The following is a 16,887-nucleotide window of genomic DNA, read 5'->3' as shown; positions in this document are numbered from 1 at the left end:
GAGGCGGACCACTTCGATCGTAATGAATGTACCCCTTTACGGCCACTTCCCGCGTAGTTGGTTGGGTGTTTGACACGAGTATATGTACCAAGGGTTAAGATCCCTTCGGAAGATGCCGGGATTATGTGGGCGCCAGAAAAACGTTATATCAGTCGCCTATTGGCAAATATGAAAGCTCCTTCTATTAGATAAGGCACGAAGCTCTTTTAATTAAAAGTTTCAAATTGGGGGCTTCCACTACATACCACTTCTGAGCCTTTAACGTTAGAATGTCGGCCATTTTGTGTCTATATACTATAGAAAATGCAAGGGTGACTGTTCGACGCGTCATCATCATAACCAAGTGTAAAAAATCGATTCCGAAAGTGAGTGTGTTAAAATTTGGTTCCATATATTGCGAAGACTCACTTCCCCTACGTCATAATGGCGTCTGTTCCCCAAACCTAAGGGAAGTCGAAGGAACAGACAATTACATTCACGGATATGACATGATCCAATGTCTAAATTTGGATACAAGTATCCACTAAAATATTAGACGAGCTAACTTGTGCATAGTACTAAGTTTAAAATAATAAAACCACTGTTACACAATAAAAACGCTAAATTAATTAAACACCACAATAATAGGCAAAAACTTAATATAAGGGAATCAATAGAAATCATTAAACTTAAAATTAAAAATTAAATTATTAATCGGGAGGAAGGCCCACTACACCACCTAATTATACCGTATATCTCTATCTTTTGAAATTTCCCGAGATGTAGCAAGTACTTGCTTTGTGTAGACAATATTTATGTATTTACTCTGTCTGTCGCCGCGATAACGATGTTTTTTGGATTTACACTATACGCCTGACGACGGAACGTGTGAGCCGTTCCGAAACAGCTGTCGCGTTGTTTTTAATAAACGTTTTTATTGTGTAACAGTGGTTTTATTATTTTAAACTTACAAGTATCCAATTCTGTTTGAATCAAATCGAAATAAAGTTGAGTTTTATACATTTTAATTGAATCAAATATACCTAATTTTTGATAAAAATTTCGATCATAGTAAAATATGGATGTTCCCAAACTTAGATATAATTTTTTAATCCAATTTGATCTATACTTTTCGTAAGGGTTTAACGTAGGGAAAGATATGCAAAAAACGGTTATTACTGTAATTTTGAAAAAGGTTTCATTTGCCTTTATTAAATTTTTACTACTCCCATTATATCATTTTTCATTTGATGTGTATTATTGAATCTATTTCCCCTATTAAACGATAAAAAAATATCTTAGATTTCTCATATCGGAACCATGAAACTCTCCCTTTTTATTTTCCAAAATCTTATTATCTCCCGATGTTGAATATGCATTTCTCAATAGAATGTACAATGGAAAACATTCTCTTTCGGAAAACAACAATCACGTTTCCTGAACTCGATGTAAAGGGGATAAGGTTAAATTTGGTAACAAAATCGATTGAGCTCAATATCAGAAATTTCGTTTATTCCATTCCCAATTTCATTGTAAAAAGGTTTTTCGTTGTAAGAGATCTCACGATAAGATTACTACCGTTACATTCTACTTTAAATAACGATTTACTTGGAACTGAATCTTCTTGAGAGACAAAGCCAAGTCTGAGTTTCGGAGGCCTAAAGGTTTATTGACCAAGGTTTGGATTACATTCCTGTTAATTTTTCCTAGGATCTAGGTAAAATAAGTATTTTTACCGAAAATAATTTTTTTTTGGTAATGGCCACTTCGAAGAAAACGTTCACCGGATTTCTGATTTCCAATATTTTTAATATTTCCGAAATTGGATTTCCTGGTACTTCTCAAATATTTCCCGAGGTTTTCAAATATCTCTCAAATATTTCCCGATCTTTTCAAATATTTCTCAACTATTTCCCGATGTTTTCAAATATCTCTCAAATATTTCCGATGACTTCAATATTTCTGAAATATTTCCGATGACTTCAATATTTCTGAAATATTCCTAATATCTCTTAATATTTCCGAAATTTCTCAATATTATTTTATTTATGTAGATTTTTTCCAATATTTCTTCAAATTTCCTTAGATTTAAAGACTTTCTTCGGATTTCCTTAGATTTTTAAAAGATCTTCGGATCTCCTTATATTTCTAACTTTTCTTTAAATTTCCACATATTTCTAATATTTCTTCGGATTTCCTTAGATTTCTGATATTTCTTCAGATTTCCTTAGATTTCAAATATTTCTTCAGATTTCCTTAGATCTCTAACATTTCTTCAGATTTCCTTAGATCTCTAACATTTCTTCGGATTTCCATAGATTTCTGATATTTCTTCAGATTTCCTTAGATTTCAAATATTTCTTCAGATTTCCTTAGATCTCTAACATTTCTTCGGATTTCCATAGATTTAAAAAATTTCATTAGACTTGTATTGGTTGATAACGGCTGCAACTCGCAGATACCTAAATATGTCGCGAATCTTTAATTGTAAAGATTTTTAATTAAAAATCCTCAATAGTGTACTGTAAAACGTTGTCGAGTCTCTCTATTTCTTAAAATTTTATTTAGATTTTCATAGATTTCTAACATTTCTTCGGATTTCCTTATGTTAATAATATTTCTTTGGATTCATCAAATTGATTTGGGTACATTTGTTCGAATTTCATTCGTCCGAACGGTGGTACAAATGTCCGAATGATCATTTGTCCCAATGCCGAAAACGTATTTCATTTGCCCGAAAAATTTTGCACAACTTTTGTTGGTGATTTAGTCGTTAAATTTATGTTAACTTTACTGGCAAATTTCATTTGTTCGAATAATCGTTGTTTTTTTTTAAATATTGTTAATATAAGAAAATAGTAACATTAACGTGAGCCTAACCTAACCTTACCTAACCTAAAATATCCACAACATTCAACGCAATTCCCACTTACTATATCGGCCAAAAAAAAACAGCAATAAGAAATACTAATTTAGCGACAGAATTCGGGCAAGTGATGCTACCGATTCGGACGAATGAAACAAACAAGTTGTCCAATTCCAACAATTGAAACATTTGTTATTTCGGCGGTTCGGACGAATGAAATTCGGACATTTGTTCCACCGTTCGGACGATTGAAATTCGAACAAATATACCTACCGCATCAAATTTACCTCTATTGTTTGTCAATTTCTGGATTTCTTGAAATAATTATTTGGATTTCTCTCCACTTGAACACCAGATAAAATATGTAAAATATTTATTTAAATGGAAGACTATTTATTTATCGCATTTTATTTGACATGGTAAATAAAAAATGGAACTGTATACCGGAAGAGATGAGTCTATGTACTTGTAATAAAGGTGACCCACATTCCCTGCGCATTTCCCGTTAAGCATTTTAGCGATAATTTTACATAACTTTGATTTTTGCCACGGAAATTGTTTTTTATATTCCTGGATATTTTGCCGGTAAATTTCCCATACAATTTATAATATATATTGACTAAAAGTTGTCTAGGGAATAGAGAAGAATTGAAATTGAATCCGAGTTTCTGTAAAATAGGACTAAATAGTAATTTGATTAGGGTATGTGATTTAGATAATTTCTTTGTTTTACGTAGATTTTTATTTATGTTGCTAAAGAATTAAACGATATTTACTGTAAAATAGGACTAGTTAATTATTATTAATTATTATTAATTGGTTTGTGTTATGTTAATTTGGGCTTGAGTAGTTGCGAGTTCACCATTTTTATTTTTGATGTAAAATTAAACGAATTTTATTCTAATCTAGGTCTGATGATTATTAGGTTATCATATTTTCTTCGTCACAGATTTTATTTGAATTTGCAGCCAATCTGAGTAATATCAGAAGAAAATAGAGGGAAGTACGCTTCTACTCAGCTTTGGCAAGGCGTCACATTTCATAACAGTTTGGCGGGAAATCGCGGATGAATACATCGTTTAAAAAATAAATTTTTCTTAAATCGAACAATTGTAACATATTTTCCTTTTCATTCTCTGCTATATGAGCTAACGTGTCTTTGCTTTCGTCGTTTATCGCCGTGTTGAAACAAAACAAAAGTGGAACTACTTCTTCAGTTTGGTTTATTTTGCGTTAAAAGTTGTTTTCGTGGGTCACACGATGACTTCTACGGTTCAAAGCTACAGATACGTCCTCCCCCTATTTTCTTCTGGTAATATTGAAATTTTGAATAAAACTTTTGAAATAAATTTGATCCACCATTTTCGTTATGGAGACCAATTGGCAAAAAAAATAAAACCGTTTAATTTCATACATTATAATTGGATCCAATAAACCTAATTTTCGCATAAAAATTTTGATCAAAGTGGAATTTGGATCTACCAAATTTTGAATAAAACTTTTGAAATAAATTTGATCCACCATTTTCGTTATGGAGACCAATTGGCAAAAAAAACCGTTGAATTAATTTAGCCACCCGTATGTAACGTTATATGCATAAAAATTAAATCTTTAGCTTTCGCGATTTTACAGAAATCTAATAATAATAATCTAATATCACTATTAAAGCGTCTAACGTAAGCTTTACGTTTTATTCTGACCTGCCGTTTTCAGCCACGTTGCCATAGGCGACGAAAACTGTTTGATTAATAAAGTATAATGGGCGAAAATTACTGGGTGGAACAGTGGATCCGCCCATTCTGTCCGTGGTTATAAACCGCCCAACCTTTCTCGTGGTTTGAAAACTGGTAGCAGAAATATAACTACCCCAAACTTGTCGCTAGTCACATTAATTAAAGGCTTACATGTAGGTGACACAACGCCCTTTTCAGGTTGCAATAAAGTTTCGGTAGCCAGTATGATGGCTTGACCACGCGTTTTACGTTACATGTATTTATGTCTATATTCTATAAATTAGTTTTGACTTACGCAAATTTTGGTATTTTAAAGATTCATGACATAAGAATATATACTTATCATATAGATAATACTACTCCACGAACCAATATTAAATTAAATTACATTTTTTATAAAAGCGTTAGTAATTTTAACTCCATGGGCTTATCCCAACTCCCAATTTTGCATAAATTTAAATCAATGGCTCGGGAATTTCATCTAAAACTAAAAAATTAAACATTTAATATAAGTTTGTAATTAGGCGGTAATGATAAATACAAGTCCTAATATCCATGTTGTACTTACAATGCCTGTGTTCCGACTTAAAAGTCAGTTTCTCTTAATATTGAATGTAAAGTAAGTTAATAAAACATTGTTATTATTATTATCTACAGTATATACTTATACTTGGAAATTCGGCAGGTATGATACCCATAATACAAGCGGTAATTTTTAGGTGAATTGTTAAGGTAAACTCAACGACGATTCGAGATTTAGCCTTGGCTCGATAAAATGTTCGCAACCCTCTTTTTCTACCAGCAAAATACGTGAATTTATTCCCAACTAGACCAACACAAAGAAGTGATATGCAAATGTGGACAAAAAATAAGCGTTCTCCTTTGCCTGAGCTGATCGTTTCTATAGCTACTATCTACGACTTTTTATTATCCCGCTCTGTTTTGATATCGACGACGGGAAAGCGAAAAAATGGTAAAATTAAGCCTTGGCGGAAAGAAAAAAAAGGGTTTCCAATAACATTAAAACGTTTCTTTATATCATTCTCTCTCCAGCGAGCATTTTGTCGGATTCGCCACTTATCCTTTAATGAACGGAACACGAATACAGAAACCAAATCCCGAAGGATCAAAGTGGAAAAAATATAATTCTAAAAATAGTCCTGCATGGATTGTTTTGTTTTTTTACGCTAACGAAAGACAATGAATCTAAGTATAGAAATTTGTAAAATACGTTACAAACGTAGGTTTACTTAGAGAGACTAAGAAGTTTCATTGTGTTAACAAACGATAAGTTCTAGTACTTGGTTGTAGGGTCATATTATAAATCTTTCAATGAATAAATGATTGAAAACAGGAAAATAAGTATACACTTTACGTAATAATTTATTACACGGAAAGTTAATAGAATCTGTTTTAAATTTATATTATGGCAGGTGGAATGAATAACATTTGCATCATTTAAGTAATCTATTTCTACACGTGAATATTGAAATTTTAAATTGATAGAATTTTGAAAAAATCTGGCAAAGTTTTTGAATATATTTAAAGATTTAACCCAGGATTTATAACGCGATCGAAACTTCCCGAAGACTTGCGTTTTATAAAATTTCACATCAAATATCTCGGACCACAAATATAATTTTTAAATTTGTTATACATCAGTGCGCGGGTCTGGAATAGGACTAGTTATGTAGATAAATTCATTAAAATCGGTTAACGTTTACTATGTCTACAGTGGTAACTAACCAACTGGGATCGAATATTTCGCAATTTGTGTCGGTGATAAGGAAACCTCGCTCGCTAACGATCGCTTTGCTTCAATAAAATTTTACCCTTTAAATTAATTTGCATTTATACCATTTTCGTTAAGATTGGAAACGGCTACATCGCCCCGTACGAAATATAACTCTAATTAAAAGTACATAAATCAGTTCACCCGAGATAAATAATTGACTGAATTTCTCCATACGAAATTAAGGGATAAAATGTATGATACATTTAATTTATGTGGCGGGTGAATTTCGTTCGTGGCCGAAGGAAGAGAACACTTCAGTGAATGCTGCCATTATCTGGAATCTCTTATCGCCAGAAATGATAAGCAACAAGCGCACTGCTCTCTCGAATATTAGCATTAAATTTCCTTACAAATCCAATTACTGGCCTAAACCGTGTAATATGGGTTAAGAGGGGGCAGTGTTCAATATTTACAGCCCGAAAATTGACCTTTGATCCCTTTTCGATACGCAGGAGATATTCGGTATTCTGGCTGTGCATTTCCAACAATCAGCTAGGCTAGGCTAATACCCAAGACACCACCTTAGACCTAAATCAATCTGTATAGTTAACTGTAAACTTAATTATTTGAACGACTAACAAGGAAAACATTATGTCCTCCATCTCTGTCAACGCTGTATTATTCATAGAACACAGTTATTACACAGTTGTAGAACAAATTAATAATAATAATTATTATTATTACACTTATTAATAACGTTGATAACATTAATCGCACTAACTAAGGAAATGAACGACAAATTACTACTAGTTATGATAATCTAGCACTATCAAAGAAAATGACCAAATTCTACGACAAATTACCACTAGAAAAACCAACAAAATTTAAATGTTACAAAGGTGCAACTGACAAACATAGCTTGCGTGACTGATTCAAATGCATATCACGGTGTTACCATTTGGAAAGTACATTTCGTGGTATTAACGTGGGAAAACTATGGATCTAGAGCCGTAGTGTTACTCGCTCTAGCAAAAGTCATGTAATGCTACATAGTTATATTCTACGACTTATTACCTCTAGAAAAACCGATATAAACATTTTTAGGGTGCAACTACGTTACAATATCAAAGTACCTATTACAGTGTCAGCCAATAAAATGCATGAAATGATCGCTTACTTTGGTAATTAGCCTGTTGCCTGTCAATTGTGAGGAATTCGTTTCCTGCTAAAGCGGACATGAGATCGAGCGCGAAACCAGCCGACTTGTAACGAGGGAACTTTTCAACTGAACAGGCGCGGCGTGTCCACTTGTTTGGAGTCCTCTCGCTGTGTCTCTCTCTCAGTTCATTCGTGTTCCTTTTCCTCTGACGTCAGAAAAGTTCTCTCACCTCTCTCCACGCTCTCTTCAACATCAGCGAAAGTAGAGTCTAGAGCAACGGCTTCACAGCGGCCCGTTTTTTTTTTATAGAAAATCAATTTCTCAACAGATGGATTTTTTATCCTTTTATCACGCCGAGAAATCCCTGCTGACGTAGATATTTCTTAACGATAAAATCGAGGTTTAGAATGAAATCTATACGTAAGATAGCCCCCATTATTAACCTTATTTGTGTAGTTTAATATAAATAACTTGTTAATATAAAAACTGCTCGAAATTTCACTACTAGATGTCGCGTTTGTGGGTTCGAATCGATGAGTTTTCATCGATTTGTTTTTCACTTACGCTTGTGACACCTTGGGTTGCGTATTCATTTTCCAATGACGCTTAAATAACTCAATCTCGTTCCTAAACAAACGCGTTGATATTTTGGGTAAACACTTTAAAGGGACTATTGACGTAACATTCTACACAGAGGCAACCTTCTACCAGAAGTTTATAAAACATTTCTTACAATAGAAGTATCTATATGACCTTTAATACGAAACATGAACCTTCTCACACGTCTTAAAATGTACGTCGTGTGTTATTTCGCATAAAAATGTAAAACAAAATTAATTTATGAACTATATTTTCTCGATTTAATAGTTTTAGAAACTGACTATATTATGTATTTCAATTAAAACTATTTTTCTTTCAAAACGCCTTGAAAAAATCGTTTATTCCCATTCGACCGAAAGAATTTTAAAATGTAGCCCAATTGGCGGGGTGATTTGGTATTTTATTTATAAGGTATTTACTATCGAAGATCCATGTTTAGGTTAGGTTAGGTTAGGTTAGGTTAGAGTTGGTTAAGTTTACTATTTCAGTTTTGGTTCAGTTACTTTTCTTGACTAGGTGAAGATAAAAATATAATTCATGCTCATTCCAAAAGCCAATTTATATAGCAGTGTTCGGTCGAATGGGACACATAAAAACCGCACGTTTCGGCGGAATTCGGTCGAATGGGACACCTCAAAAACCGCCTTCGGTCGAATGGGATTTCGGTCGAATGGGACTAAAGCGAAAAAATCGGTGTTAGCCGGGAAGTTACAGGTTTCCAGCCGCTAGAAAATCAACATTTAAGGTTAATTTACATATCTTTAAGTCAAAATTAGTCTTAATATGGGAAGCCAAAAGGGTTATAAAATACATGAAAGGCCACAAAATGAACAGCCAACCTTTTAAAAAATCCTAGAGCCGCTACTGAATGACACCCACTGATTTCCCGAAAGAAATTCGGAAGACACGTTCGAAGTGTACCGTACTGACAACAAGTCACTGCCTTAATAACTCCGAAGACGTTTAATCGGAAGAGAGGGGAGCGGAGCTTTTCCGGTTGCATCCGGTTGACCTTGAAGCTCCCATTCCGAATCAAATCCCCAAATGAACTTTTTCATTAGGACGTAATTACTTTTTTGAAAGTTCCGAAATAAATTAGCTAAACTCCGAATTTCGACCTAGGCCTTTTTAAGAATTGCGAATTTGTATTGCTTATTTTCAGCAAGAATGCATTTATTTATACTTAGAGAGAATGACCTTGCTAAAGGCTAGTTAACACGGGCAGTGTTTTAGTGGCTTTAACTATTTTCTAGTTTTACCGCCTTTTCTCGTTGTTCTGGCGCACGGGAAAACGACTGTACACACGGACAAAATTTGCCGAATTTTACCACCGCGAGCGCTGCCGGTAAACGAGAAAACACGAGGACGTTTTTTTGAGACCCGTTGCACTCGACTAATCAGCGAGCGTTACGCCGTCACGTGATAGACGCAAAAATTCTTAAGCCTACTTTTAAAGACTTTCAAATTCGTTACTTATATCACGTGACACCGTAACGCTCGCTGATTGGTCAAGCTCAAAGTGCTTTAAAAAACCGGGAAAATATTGAGATATTTCAACAAATTTTTCTCGTTAACCGGTTTGTCCGTGTGTACAGTCGTTTTCCTGTGCGTTAGAACAACGGGAAAATCAGTTTAAACTATAAAATAGAGAAAACCAGGAAAACACTACCCGTTCGAACCTGCCTTCAGACGATACATGGACACCATGGTCGAATAGTTCTTTCTATAAATTGCTTGCGCTTACCCAACTTGTTAAAAGTAGAAGTATAACATGTTGCTCTTACGTCACAAGACCGAGCTTTGGTTGAATTATCTTAGCACGCGCGATTTGCACGAGCGTTAGAAAATGGGAAGCTCCTCGTGATTCGAGCGCGCGCTCGTAGAGTCGGAGTGACGTAATAATAATACTAATAATAATAATAAATTTATTTGAGAAATAAATGTATGTACATTTTTATGGCCGGGCTAAGTCGGCTGTTCGACTTTTAGCTACATTAAAACAAGAAGGCCATGTTACTTTATAGAAAGAACTATTATCTTCCGGTACAAGGGGGGAAGGAAATAGACACAGGCGTGGGAAGACGTCAGTTTTAGAGAAACCAATGAGATACCTCGAAAAAAGTTCACTGTTAGAGCATGCGCGGGATTTGCAAGTAACTCTAAATAAAGACATTCTTGTGTTAAAGAAAAATTACCCGCAGTAAACATCCGTTCAATCACAAGAAATATAATACATATCTTGGAGATGAATATCAGTCTACATCTATATTGCTAATGTTTTTTACTTGAAACATGTACATGAGAAATACAGCATACAGTGAAGTTCGGCTTCATATAATAATAAAATCACGGTGAAAAATCTTTAATTTATTATTTACCATTTTTAAATTATGTAGATAGTCCACGTGAATTTAATTTCTTAACAGCTGAAATCATAAATAGTAGGCAAAATTACTTATTACGTTACTTATGACCCAATGTAAGAGAACACATCTTAGTTTTTTGATTATGCTTAAAAGGAAAGTTATAAACTCACGCGCAGTTTATTGTAGGTTCTAATTTTTTATAATTTATGCGAATTCGGTATTGAGCTTATATTTTATCAGTAACTATCTTAAAGGCCGACTACATAAATCTTCGGTTTACTCTGTCTTTCACTGGAAGTAGGCTTACTGCAATACACGTGTGCCATGCAGTCAGCCTACTTCCAGTGAAAAACAGAGTAAACCGAAGATTTATGTAGTCGGCCTTTAATATGGTTTTATAAAATTATGATAAAATACGCGAATAAGTAGATTAGTCCATAATTAAAAGGGATAAAATAGCTAAGCCCTAAACAAATTTCAAGAAATTAAAAAATTATCACAATTTATAATATTTTATAAAACTTTATATTTCCTTTGATTTATGTTTCTCCTCAGCTATACGATGGTATTGAAATAACGGTTCTTTTCCCACACAGAATCTTCTGAATTTTGAGGGTGGGGCTACGGAATCACGTTTTTTGCCTGAATGTTTTCATTTCAACCATGAATATCGAAATATATCATTAGCCTTTTTTATAAAAAATACTTGTACAAAATAAGTTGATTATCATAACTAAGGGTATTTGCTTTTAATATTTTTACCGATTTTTGTTCAATCCAAAAGATGCGAGTTACAATCTTCCAAAGTAAATTTCGCGCTAAGCCTTGGCAATGAAACTAGCCTAGTTTCAAACATAGATAAATGAAATAGGCTATAGCATAGATACCTTACGCTGCACACGGGCCCATGGGAAAATCACGGCAGATACAACTAGCAGAAGACCCTTATTTTCTGGACACGCTACGTAATAGTGCCATCTATCGGTGACTAAAATTGGAATTTAAAAAAAAAATTGCGATAGCTTAGGCCTAATAATGTTGATAGCCCTAGAGTAACGTGGAGCTATAACGTAGCGCATCCAGAAAATACACGTTGTCTGCTAGTTTTCACTTCCGTATCAGTCCCTCGTAGAATTGTGGAACTATAAGATTTCATATATCTATGGTTTCAAAACATTTCCCATCAAAACAATTTCTGAGCGGCGCGACGCGTGACCAACGTCATGGTCATAACGCGGCCATGGTCATAATAAGGAAGCCTGTCCCATATCCTAGCAGCTACCCAATGCAGTTCGATATTCATGGTTGACTGTCGGAAGGGGAGGAGCTGTGTGTAATTCTACTAGAATTGTTTTCACGGTTCTAAATGGTGACCGTTCAATACATCTTATAAGAATTGATTTGGAAAACTTCAACGATTCATGGTATAAATTGGCCCACGCTTTTTCGGAAGGGATTGACTAAGACAAATGCAGACAAATATTGCTCAGCCCAAGTGATTCAATTTTATGATCAGAATAAATAATTACACGTGCGACGAAAAAATTAGTGATGTCATCGAGATTCACGCGTTTTAAATTTAAAAACCCTTCCTTTTGGCGGTTTTTATTTTCAAGTGAATAATTTCTTTTAGCGTCTATTGTATCAAAAATTAGCTCGCTATTGATAACACTAACTCAAAACAACCACTCATCTTAAGACAATCAATTGTTTAACATATATCATAATAGTACAGGGTAGATAAGCATTTGCTATAGCCGAAAATTTCAGAATCGAAAGGGATTAGGGTCGTATACCACCTCCCAATAGTCCCCAAGCCTCCAACACCGGCTTTCGCAGTCATCTTGGAAAATTTTCGTCTTACCGGAACTGCACCGGAAATACTTCTTCGATATCGATGATTTTGATCTCACAATAAGCGTCTTATTATTGCAGTCCAGTACTTATACGTCCGAGTTTAAGTAAACTTAATTAGTGAAATTTCATTGTTTTGGTATTTTGCTATAAAACGTTTTAGATTTAGGCCAATTTCATTGAAATAATTGTAATAAGGTTCTGGTCGTGCTTAATACAATGGTATAAACATTGTCAAAATCAGTTCCATATAACATGAGTTATTAAAGGAAACGTTACACCCCACCCTAAAAATAACATGTTTCAGTTCCAAGTTTTAGGGTATAAAAACAAGAAGAAAATAATGCAAAATGTTTTAGTTATGCATCGTCTTCGTTGCAGAGTTCTTGAGGATTACTGCGGGAGTCCTTACGACAATGGGAACACATAGCCAAGCAATAAAGAAAGAATGGTTCGATTGTTTTAAAGATATTATTTTCCCCGCTGCCAAATGAAACGCCATCTGTCTTGAATTAGCGCACTAAATCGATACAAACTGCGTCACTAACTCAAAGGTTGCCAGATGCTCCTTTTATCGTTAAAATGAAGCGGTTAAATAAAACATCTTCAAGAAAATGGCCAAGATGTAATATATCCGAAAGCCAGGATTTGCAAATTACTGTTTATATAGTACTTGTTGAAATATGGAAACTTTTCACCTGTAAACAGAACGTCGTGTTTTTGCTAAACCTTAATATGTCCAAAAAAGCTACAGGGTTAAAAGGAAACACTTGTTGCATACCGAAAAGGTGAAAAGTTTCCATTATTTCAACAAGCACTATAATAAACAGTAGCCTGCAGGTCCTGGGGAGCGATTCTGTAAGAAATCGAATGGGAATTCGATCTCGATACCCTATACCATGTCGAGATCGACTTCGACAATTTGCATTGATTTATGCTTATTCGAAATCTTTACCGAATACCATTCGTCGAGATCTCGAAGTTCGAAATCTAGTTTTCGATCGAAAATTGGATTTCGAATATTTACAGAATAGGCCCCCTGGATCTCGGAAACTTTACTTCTTGGCGATTTCCTTAAAGATGGTTTATTAAAGAGCAACGGTCAAGCTTTAACCAGTTAGATAGCCCTATAGCCCATTAAAAACTAGGCTTTATGACGAAAACCGCATCAAAAGATATTGAGTGGTTAATTTTTAATAAAATAAAGAAATTTTGGGAAATCGAAAAGCGCGCGTCCGCCGCGACACCTGGTGAGAAGTCGGTGAGACGGAAAAACAACGTAAAAGCGCGCGCTGCTGAAGACGCAAAAAATTTGTTTTGCACGCGCGGCGCGTTCCAGTTATAGGAGACCTAAGCCTAAATTGCGCGATTTTAAAAGTTAGGATAGTTCGCAAATCGCTCATACGGGGTTAGGGGCGCTGGCGGCAGCCCCTAAGATGGCGGCGAAAATTCAAACCCAAACACCTGGCGTTATTTTTCGTTTCAACTTTTTAGGCCAAAAGATATTTTTTCAAGACAGAAAAAAGGTACGTGTTAGTATATTGAACGTCTTGTTAATCTTTTGATATGGAAATAAGGCCATATTTGGAAAAGCTTGGCCGTTCCCCTTTAACGCGTCCATTAATGGTTACCGCCTCAAACAAATATCAACTCTAGCTCCGAACATTTTCAGATCTTCTTCAGAGAGAGGCTGTAGAAGAAGTCTATTAAGATGGCGCTAAAGGATCGGTACAAGCAAACAGGTCGTTTGCCATTGGAAGAGGGAAGTTGGTCATCACCTAATGATAACCTGTGGAGGGCTCATTAATGGACCGAGCACTGGCGGAGACAAAAGCTTGTTTTAATTTGTCATTTACCACACTGTGGCGAGAAATACGACTCGAGCTCGTTTTACATCTTAGGCTATGAGTACCAAAGGAATCGATCGGAGCTCCACAGATGTATGCTTACGTATGAGACGCGTGCACCTAGGCCAATATCATTCCGACGATTCCGAAACGAGGGGTAAGACACTCTCAGATAATCTGTACACCGAGTTCGTGCATTTAGCACTATTAAAGGTACGTATTTTCAAGAGTTCGCGAGTTCCATTTAGCACTGTCAAAGGTACGGCAGTGTACACCGAGTTCACAGGGTGTCTTACGAAAAGAGTCGTTGTTTAAATGGGTCCCCAAAGACGGTTAAATAGCATTTAACAAAGCACCGAACTCTTTAGAACTCACCATGAGCAACCGTGTTTTATCTTGAGCTGCTGCATTAGAAATGGGGTCAGATAAGAGATTTGTGGATTTTTCGCCTTGATAACGCCATCTCCATAAGAAGTTCTTATTCGTTAAGGGTCGTCGAGATACCAAATATTTAGCTTTAATTTGATTCTGGAAGCCTTTTTGTAAACGAGACAACAGACGAATACCGGTCCAAACGGATCACCTTCTAAAAGAACAAGTTGGGACATTATAGCATTGAACAGGAACAAATTTAACTCTGGGAGCTCTGTAATCATGACGGACAATATGAAATAAGTTGAGGAACATGGGAGATAGATGGATGTGGTTGATAAAGCTTCAGCTCCATCAGGAGTACCAAACCTCAACTGTATTGGACGAACAATAGACCATTCTATAAAATCCGTGCTTCGAACGCGCGTACCACGATTTAGCGGCCGTGTAAATCGCCTCGCACCTAATGTTAATTTGCGTGTGTGAATAATCGCGCTAGGGGCGCTATGTACGACCAAAAACCAAAGGCGGAGAATACAAGTGAAATCGCGGAAATAGTTTTTTTCTTCGGTTTACCACTTTCCTTTTTAGAAAAAAACCAGGTTTAGTAAGTTAAAATATCTTTTCTCAATATATTTATGTATTATTCATAGTTTAAAAGAATATTACCTTATAAAAATTAAAAAAAGAAATAGATACGCGATTTTTACGCGAAAGCGCCATATTCGAACACATAAATAAATAATGTCTTAAAGCAACTGTCGGCTCTATCCGAGGGGCTGATCACTCCGCGTAATCGGTGTACAGAGCCGTACCTTTGACTGTACTAATGGGAATACGCGTAATCTTTGAAGTCCCTGCCTTTGGCAGTGGTAATCTAAGCGTAATCCGGTGTACAGATTTTCTAAGAGTGGTTAGCCCCTCGGCTCTATCATTGCCACCTGTATTATGAAAAGGCCCCTGTTATTAGAGATGGCCATGAATCTATCCGAATCTTCGAAAAAAAGACTTTCGTGGAGAGCGTGGAGCCATCTATTAATGGGAACGGAAGCTAAAATTCAAAATAGCGAAACAATAACGTCGTCAGAGAGACATTATAGAGTATTATATTTAGACCATTTTACTCTACTTAGTGAACTTTAACCTAAATTATATATCCCATATAAATATATTGTAAACAATTACCAGAATTGAAGTTATTGACCAATTTACAAACGAGCCAATCAACGCGAAGCATACTTTTATGTCCCGCCTTTTGGGTCAAAATGTAGCTTCAGCGTCTTGTTTTGATTTCGACGCTAGCGACATCAGTTGAAAAAAGAGCTACTTCACCTAGAGCCGACACTTGCTTTAAACTTTACAAATCTTTATTAATAATGTATACATGTATAGGGCCTATATAAGAAAAGCAAATTCACGAGTTTATAGCCGTTCTAAGGTAGTATTTTGCGTATATCTAATTAGTTTTAAGATTAAGAATCTTTAAACTAATTAGATATCTTAGGTACATCTTTGGAACTAAATATATGTAAAAGCATAAGTTAATGATCATTAACTTATGGTAAAAGAAATATTCCTCGCAATGCCTTCGTGCTGCGTACCATATTGTACATCAAACCATAGGAAAGACCTATCTTTTCACGAGTTTCCTAGCGAAGAAAGCCTTAGAAGTTTATGGTTAAAAAAACATTGGTCCGGATGATTTTGTACCAAAATATTCACAGGTGGTCTGCAGGTCAAGTTTGTACCTATATTTTGGAAAACATTTTCAGTTAGATAATATGACAAACCCTTACTAAATAGATAACATTATTCTATAGTTTAAAACGACGAAGGTTTAAAATTTGATTAGAATGTATTACGATTATAATATATTTTAACTTAATATTACTTAATTTAAAATATTAAAATAATATATTTACCATGAAGTTACAGTGAATCTTCTTTTAAACTTTTTGTTTAATTTATTTATTTACATGTTGCTGGCAGAATCTAGCGGATGTTCTTGGTTTTTGTTTAATTCATTTAAAATTTATAAACACCGTTAAAAAATTTGAATCTTTACCAAAATATTATACTGTTATTTAACTATTAACCTACATTCGGTTTAATTAAATGTTTTTTCATTCAGTAAGCGCGTTCGAAGTTGGCCGTGCCCACACAAAAACGTTTGAATTTTGAAGGAGGGGCTACAGAATCACGTGTTTTGCCTGAATGTTTCCATTTCAACCATAAATATTACCTTTTGTTTATAAAAAAATACTTATACAAAATTATTAAAATTTGATAATCATAAATAAAGGTATTTGCTTTTAATAATTTTACCGATTTTCGTTCAATCCAAAAGATGCGAGTTACAATTTTCAGAAGTAAATT

At 34.9% G+C, this 16,887-nt stretch overlaps 1 protein-coding gene across 1 annotated transcript in view; it reads right to left on the bottom strand.

The window, feature by feature from the left end:
* Sytalpha (Synaptotagmin alpha) overlaps positions 1-7,593 on the bottom strand; it is a 72,702-nt gene extending 65,109 nt beyond the window's left edge. Inside the window, exon 1 of the mRNA XM_090174931.1 lies at positions 7,491-7,593. The gene's annotated coding sequence lies outside the window, so the exon portion shown is untranslated. The remainder of the gene's footprint in view (positions 1-7,490) is intronic.
* Between the last annotated feature and the right edge of the window lie 9,294 nt (positions 7,594-16,887).

Source organism: Leiobunum rupestre, chromosome 5, assembly GCF_980474605.1.
Source record: "Leiobunum rupestre chromosome 5, qqLeiRupe1.1.hap1, whole genome shotgun sequence".
Classification (NCBI taxonomy): domain Eukaryota; kingdom Metazoa; phylum Arthropoda; class Arachnida; order Opiliones; family Sclerosomatidae; genus Leiobunum; species Leiobunum rupestre.
This window is presented reverse-complemented; position numbering and strand designations above follow the sequence as displayed.